Here is an 8,905-nt window from a genome sequence, read left to right as displayed (position 1 = left end):
CAGAGAATTAGACAATATGAGGAGACAGAGGAATATGTCCCAAATAAAAGAACGGGACAAAATTACAGCAAGAGACTTAAGTGAAATGGAGAAATGTAATATTCCTGATAGAGAATGTAAAGTAATCATAAAAGTACTCACTGGACTTGAGAAAGGGGTGGAGGACAACAAATTCTTAACAAAGAGATTTAAAAAAAAGAAATGAAGAATACAATAATTGAAATTAAAAACACTAAATGGAATAAATAGCAGACTAGAAGAAGAATGAATCAGTGATCTAGAGGACAGAGTAATGGAAATGAGCAGGTGAGAGGAAAAAAGTTATGCAGAATGAGAATAGACTTAGGGAACACAGTGACTCCATCAAGCATAATAGCATTTGCATTATAGGGATATCAGAAGGCAAAAAGAGAGAAAAAGGGGCAGAAACTTTATTTGAAGAAATAATACCTGTAAACTTCCCACATCTGGAGAAGGAAATAGAAATTCAAATCCAGGAGGTACAGAGATCCCCCAACAAAATCAACCCAAGGAGGTCCATACCAAGACACAGTAATTAAAATGGCAAAAACTTGTATTAAAGAATTTTAAAAGCAGCAAGAGAGGGGCGCCTGGGTGGCTGAGTTGGTTAAGTATCTGACTCTTGATCTCAGCTCAGGTCTTGATCTCAGGGTCACGAGTTCAAGCCCTGCATTGGGCTCCAGTGGAGCCTACTTAAAAAAAAAAAAAAAAAAAGAAAGAAAGAAAAGAAAAGAAAGAAACAGCAAGAGCAAAGAAAACAGTTACATACAAGATAAACAGCAGAAAGCCACCAGCAGGTTTTTCAACAGAAACTTTGCAGGACAGAAGAGAGTGGCATAATAAAGTCAAAGTGCTGAAAGGAAAAAATGTGCAGCCAAGAATGCTCTATCCAACAAAGGCAATATCATTCAGAATAGAGAGATAAAGAGTTTCTCAGACAAATAAAAAACCAGAGTTCATGATCACTGAACCAGCCCTTGAATGAATGTTAAAGGGAAGTTTGTGAGTAGAAAGGAAAGACCATAAATAAGAGTGAGAAAAATAGGAAGCATAAAAGCAGTAAAAATAAGTATATCTGGAAAAATCAATCAAGGGACTCATGATATAAAAGGATATAAAGTATGACAATGTATACCTAAAATAAACAAAATCAGAAATGAAGAAGGAGAAACAACCAATACCACAGAAATACAAAGAATTTTAAGAGAATATTATGAAAAATTATATGCCAACAAATAGGACAAGCTTGAAGAAATAGATAAATTCCTAGAAACATACAACTTACCAAAACTGAAGCAGGAAGAAATACAAAATTTGAACAGACTGATTACCAGCAATGAAATTGAATCAGTAATAAAAAAAAACTGCCAATGAACGAGTCCAGGACCAGATGCCTTCCCAGGTAAATTCTACCAAACACTGAAAGAAGAATTGTCTATTCTTCTCAAACTTTTCCAAAAAAATAGAAGAGGAAGGGAAACTTCTGAATTCATTCAATAAGGCCAGCTTTACCCTGATTCCAAAATCAGATAAAGACACCACAAACAAAACAAAAAAAGCAAAACAAACAAACAAACAAAAAACCCCACAAAAACCCTACAGGCCAATGCCTCTGATGAACACAGATGCAAAAATCCTCCACAAAATCTTAGCAAACCCAATCCAGCAATACATTGAAAGAAATCATTCACCATGATCAAGTGGGATTTACTCCTAGGATGCAAGGGTGGTTCAATATTTGCAAATCAATCAATACATCTCATCATTAAGAGGAAGAGTAGAAACCATATGATCATTTCAATAGATGCAAAAAAAGTATTTGACAAAATACGACATTGATTCATGATAAAAACCTTAAATAAAGTAGGTTTAGAGGGAACATACCTCAACACAATTAATACCTTATATGAAAATCCCACAGCTAACATCATACTCAATGGGGAAAGTGAGAGCTTTTCCACTAAGGTCAGGAACAAGAAAGTCATGTCCACTCTCAGCACTTTTATTCAACATAGTACTGGAAGTCCTAGCCATAGCAATCAGACAAGAAATAAAAAGCATATAAATTGGTAAGGAAGAAGTAAAACTTTCACTATTTGCAGACAATATGATACTATATGTAGAAACCCTAAAGTCTCCACCAAAAAACTAATGGAACTGATAAATTCAGTAAGGTCTCAGGATACAAAATCCATGTACAGAAATCTGTTCCATTTCTTTTTTTTTTATAAAGATTTTATTTATTTATTTGACAGGGAGAGACAGCCAGAGAGAGAACAGAAGCAGGGTAAGTGGGAGAGAGAAGCAGGCTCCCCGCCGAGCAGGGAGCCCGATGCGGGATTCGATCCCAGGACCCTGGGATCATGACCCGAGCCGAAGGCAGACGCTTAATGACTGAGCCACCCAGGAGCCCCCTGTTGCATTTCTATACACTAATAATGAAGAAGCAGAGAAATTCAGAAAATAATCCCATTTATAATTAATTACACCAAAAATATGGGAAAGACATTTTATGCTCATGGATTGGAAGAACAAATATTGTTAAAATGTCCATTCTAGCCCAAGCAATCTATAGATTCAGTGCAATCCTATGAAAATACCAACAGCATTTTCCACAAAACTAGAACAATTCTAAAATTTTTTGAAGTTTTTATATAAATCCCAGTTAGTTAACATACAGTGTAATATTAGTTTCCTCAATCCTAAAATTTGTATGAAACCACAAAAGACCCCATATAGCAAAAGCAATCTTGAAAAACAAAACTGGAATTATCACAATTCTAGACTTCAAAGTATATTACTAAGCTGTAGTGATTTAAACAGTATGGTATTGGCACAAAAATAGACACATCGATCAATGGAACAGAATATAAAGCCCAGAAAGAAATCTATAATTGCCTGGTTAACCTCCAACAAAGGAGGCAAGAATATACAGTGGGAAAAAGAAAATCTCTTCAACAAATGCTGCTGGGAAAACTGGACAGCTACATGCAAAAGAATGAAACTCGACTGCTTCCTTGCACCATACACAAAAATTAACTCAGAATGGGTTACAGACCTAAATGTGTGACCTGAAACCATAACAATCCTAGAAGAGAGCACAAGCAGTGATTTCTCTGACATTGGCTGTAATATCTTTGCCTCTCGTGAGGCAAGGAAAACAAAATCAAAATAAATTATTGGGACTACATCAAAATAAAAAGATTCTTCACAGCAAAGGAAACCAACAAAAGTAAAAGACAACCAATGCATTAAGTGGGAGGAGATATTTGCAAATGACATAACCAGTAAAATGTTAGTATCATATATACATGTATATGTAAATTAATATATATATATAGTGTATATGTATGTACACATATGTATATATATATACACACACACACACACACAAACACACAAAAATAACTCACATGCAACTCAACACCGTAAAGCAAATAATCCAATTAAAAAATGGGCAGGGGCACCTGGTGGCTCAATTGGTTGATTTTGGCTCAGGTCATGATCTCATGAGATCAAGCCCCTTGTCAGGCTCTGTGCTGAGTGTGGAGCCTGCTCAAGATTCTCTCTCCCTCTATCTCCTCTCTCTCTGCCTCTCTCCCCCCACTCGCACATGCTTGCTCTCTGTAGAAAAAAAAATAGGCAGAAGACATGAACAGATATTTCTCCAAAGAAGACATACATGGCCAGTAGGCACATGAAAAGATGCTTAACATCATTCATCATCAGGGAAATGCAAATCAAAACCACAATAAGATATCACCTCAAACCTGTTAACTAAAGAAAGAACAGATGTTGGTGAGGATGTGGAGAAAAGGAACCCTTGTGTCCTGCTGGTGGGAATGCAAACTGGTGCAGTTGCTGTGGAAGATGGAATAGAGGTTCCTTAAAAAATTAAAAATACAACTATCCTATGATTCATCAATTGCACTACTGGTTATTTATCCAAAGAATATGAAAACATTAGTCTGAAGAGATTATATGCATCTCTATGTTTGTTGCAACATTATTTACAGTAGCCATATTATGGAAGCAGCCCAAGTGTCCATTGACTGATGAATGGATAAAGAAGATGTGGTGTATATATATACAATGGAATATTATTTAGCCATAAAAAAAGAATGAAATGTTGCCATTTGCAACAACATGTATGGAACTAGAGATTATAATACTAAGCAAAATAAGTCAGAGAAAGACAAATACCATATGATTTCACTCATATGTGGAATTTAAGAAACAAAACAAAGGAAAAGAAGGAGAGAAAACAAAAAACAGACTCTTAACTATAGAGAACAGAGGGTACCAAAGGGGAGATGGGTGATGAGATGGGTAAAATAGGTAAATGATATTAAGAGTACACTTACCTTGATGAGCACTAATATATGGAATTGTTAAACTGTTATATTGTACACCTGAAGGTAATATAACACTGTATGTTAACTATACTGGAATTAATAATAAAAAAATAAACATACAAATACTATCAACTAATATTTGACAAAGGCAATTTAATGGGAAAATGACAGACTTTTCAACAAGTAGTGCTGGAACAATTAGATGTCCACAGGCAAATAATGAGCTAGACACAAACCTCACAACTTACATGTTTATCTAACTAATTTGAAAATTTACATGCACAAGAATACCTGCACATTAATATTTATGTGCACATGAATACCTGCACATGATTGCCAAAAACTGGACTAAGAAGTCCTTCAGTGGGTGAAAGGATAAATTGTAGTACAGTCATCAGTGGAATATTATCCCACAATTAAAAAAGAGGGATCAATTCATGCAAGAACATGGATGAAACTTAAATGCATATTGCTAAGAGAAATAAGGCTACATACTATAATGGTTGAATTAATGAGACATTCTTGAAAAATACTGTAAAGATGGAAAACTAATCAGTGATTGACAAGGGTTAGGGGAGAGGAAGGGGTTAAATAGGTGAAGTACAGGCGTTTTTGGCTTTTTGTTTTTTAGAAAATGTTAAGACTTTTTAAAGAGCAATTTTAGGTTCACAACAAATTTGAAAGGAAGGTAAAGATATTTCCCATATGTCCCCTGCCACCACACATACACAACCTTCCTCATTATAAAACTTCCCTTCTGGCCAGAGTGGTACATTTGTTACAATTTTTGACCTACATTAATAGAACATAGTCATCCACTGTCTATAGTTTACATCACAGTTCACTCTTGTTGTTGTATGCTCTATAGATTTGGACAAATGTATGATGACACATATCCATCATTATAGTATCATACAGGATAGTTTCACTGCCCTAAAAATGCTAAGCACAGGGGATTTTTTGGGGCAGTAAGATTGATTATTCTTTATGACAGTGTAATGGTAGATGCATGGCACTATGCAAAAGCCCATACAAGCTTACAGCACCAACAATGAATCTTAATGTATGCAAAATTTTTAAAAATCATTTAGGAGATTGAGGGACCCAAGGATGGAATGCAGAGTGTGACATAATCTAACCGTATTACAAATGCATTACATAACTTTACTGAAGGGGATGGGGATGGGGTGACCTAGTAATTTTGAAAATGAGTGGTAGACTTAAGGCTAAACATAAAAGGAATTGCGTATAAGCACTGTACTATTGGTTAACAATTCAGAAGCCATTGTATATGTATAATGGGAGTGAACACATAAGCAAATGGACAGTGACTGATGGGAACCAGATTTCTCATTGTGGGAGTGAAGGGTTACAGATAAGCAGGAGAGAAAGGATTGAGTGAACCAAAGGATAATGGATAAGAGAAATATTAGTATGAATTCATATTTAGCTTAGTATAGATTCAGATTTTATATATTTATATATATATACACACACACATGAATTATAGATATGTGTATTATTGGTTATAATGGCATATGTATTTCTGAGTTCTGTCTTCTGAGACAGTCTAGAAACAAAGACACTCTAATAGTAACAAACATACTCAGTGCCCAGATCTTGATTTATAATACCATTCTCCAATAAAAGGAAGCAGGGCTCCTTGAATAAATGGCTGATTCTAGGACACGGCAAGAAATATACAAGATGAGACTGAAGCATATTATAGTGCCAGAAAATAAGTACTAAAAAACAAACACAGGAGCCAACTGCAAGAGCTCTCAATGGCCAGAGCTGTAACAATTGGAACAGCAAAATAATTTAGTGTTGGATTATAACCCAAGGTATGAAATAATTGAAAGAGGCCAGCTACTGGCTAATCTAATTACAACAAAGGGGAACAAAACACAAATATGCACAATTAGACTCTTAGGAGGAAAACCTCTGAAGATAAAAACTTAAAAGTCACAAGAGACTTTTTCACAATTTTAAGCAAATACATATAAAACTATAGATAAAATGGATACTTAAGAAAATGCAACTTATTAAACTTGATTTGAGTGGAGAGCCTAAATAAATAAATTCACCATAGAAAAATAGAGAAAAAAGTAAAAGAGTATTCCCACAGAAAAGCACAAAAATAGATTGGAGGAATTCTATCTAAGTTTAAACATCAGTTAATCCCAATATTAAACAATTTCAGCATACTGGAAAAACAAGCAAACAAACACTCCCAAAGTCATCTTATGAAGTAAGTATAGTGTATTTCCCCAAACTTGATAAAATGTGTATCAAAGAAAACTATAGATTTATGAATGTTTACGAAGAAATCTTCAATAAAATATTAGCCAACAAATCCAAACAAATATTAGAAAAAATATCATAACCTAGAGAGTTTTATTCCAGGAATATAAATTTGGATCAGTTTTAGCAAATCCTTTAATATAATCCATCATATTAATAAAGCTAATGAGAAAAATTATGCAATTATCTCCATAAATGCACAATAGGACTTTGACAAAATTAGCACTGATTCATATTAAAAACACTCAACAAAAAGAAATTGATGGATCTTCTTTGGACATAGAAATATACTTTAGATCAAAAGCTAGCATCTTACTTATGGGAAAGCCCTAGCAGTTTTGCCACGAAAACCAGGAATAAGAGAAGGATGCTCACTATTCCACTACTATTTAACATCAGGTTGGAGAGATAGCTAATGCAACTATGCAAGAGAAAGCAACTAGAAACATTAGAATTGGAAAGGAAGCATTAAAACAACTTTTCAGATGCAATGGTTATTTATCATGAAAACTCGAAAATATCGATGGAAAAGTTACTACAAAAAATAAAAGAATTTAGCAAAATAGCAGTTAATAAAATTAATGCATAAAAACCAACGGCCCTTGAAAACAAGTCCATACAAAAGCCCACACATGGGTGTTTATAGCAGCTTTATTAATAATTTATGGAACTTGGAACCAACCAAGTTTTGCTATAGTAGGTGAATGGATAAATAAAGGGTGGCACATCTGCACAATGGAATGAGCTATCAGCCATGAAAAGACCTGGGAGCAGGGGACTTAAATGCACACTACTAAATGAAAGAAGTCAATCTGAAAATGCTACATATTCTGTGATTCCAATTATAGGACATTCTGAAAAAGGCAGAACTACAGCAACAAAAGATCACTGGTTGCTGGAGTAGGGGGAGGGATGAATAGGTAGAGCACAGAGGATTTTTGGGGTAGTGCAAATATATGATATAATGATGGATATATGTAATTACATATAATGTAATTTGTCCAAACACATAGAACTGACAACATCAAGAATGAACCCTCCAGTAAACTATGGATTTTAGGTGATTAGGATGTGTCAGTGTAGGTTTATACTTGATAATGAACGCACCATTCTGGTGAGTGGTGTTGATAATGAGGGAGGCTGTGCATCAGTGGGTGTCAGGGGGTAGGTGGGAAATCTCTGTACCTGCCTCTCAATTTTCCTGTGAACCTAAAATTTCTATGAAAAATAAAGCCTTTAAAAATAAAACAAAAAGAGGTCTTTCTTAAAATAAATGTTGTTTTGGAGGAGGAGCAAGATGGTGGAGAAGTAGGAGACCTAAATTTAGTCTGGTCCCAGGAATTCAGCTGGATAGGGATCAAACCATTCTGAACACCTACGAACTCAACAGGAGATCGAAGAAAAGAATAGCAACAACTCTCTGAACAGAAAAGCGACCACGTTCTGGAAGGTAGGATGTGCGGAGAAGTGAATCCGAGGCGATATTCGGGAGGATAGATGGCGGGGGAGGGGCCTCTGTCGGCCACTTCTGGCAAGTGACAGAGTCATGGAGCACAAAATCGGAACTTTTAGAAGTCTGCTCTGCTGAGGGATGTCACTCCGGTGGCTAAGCTGGGGATGGAACCCTCATGGGACAGTGTGGTCTCAGGACCCTCGGGGTCACAGAAAGACCGGGGGTGCCTGAGTGCGGCAGAGCTCCCAGGTATTAGAGCAGGGAAGCCAGCTGCAGAGACGGAGCCCAGGCGCTGGCTCTCAGCTCGGGGTTGCCATAAACCACGATCCGCGGCACAGTCGGGCCACTGCTCCTCCAGCAGGGACCCAACAAGCAGCAGATCTGGGGAGACTCACCTTCCTCCCCCGGGAAGAGTGGCGTGGGAGTGCATCACAGGGATCTGCTGGGTTTGGAGACTCCACATGGGGTCAGGTGCCAGAGATAGAAATGCTTAGTCACAGGCCGGGTGAGCATGGAGTGCGGCCGGAAACCGGGGAGACAGGAGTGATTGACTGCTTTTCTCTGGGGGCTCACTGAGGAGCGGGGCCCCGAGTTCTCGGCTCCTCCGGGGTGGAGATTGGGAGGCTGCCATTTTCACTCTCTGCCTCCAAAGCTGTACGGAAAGCTTGCAGGGAACGAAAGCTCCGGAGAGCAAACCCCAGCAGATTACTTAGCCGGACCGGGCAAGGGCGGGGCAATTCTGCCTCTGGCAAAGACATTTGGGAACCACGGC

This window comes from Leptonychotes weddellii, chromosome 11 (assembly GCF_054177405.1).
Source record: "Leptonychotes weddellii isolate Sample4059 chromosome 11, ASM5417740v2, whole genome shotgun sequence".
Classification (NCBI taxonomy): domain Eukaryota; kingdom Metazoa; phylum Chordata; class Mammalia; order Carnivora; family Phocidae; genus Leptonychotes; species Leptonychotes weddellii.
The sequence above is the reverse complement of the archived record's forward strand: the minus strand, read 5'-3'. Positions refer to the sequence as shown.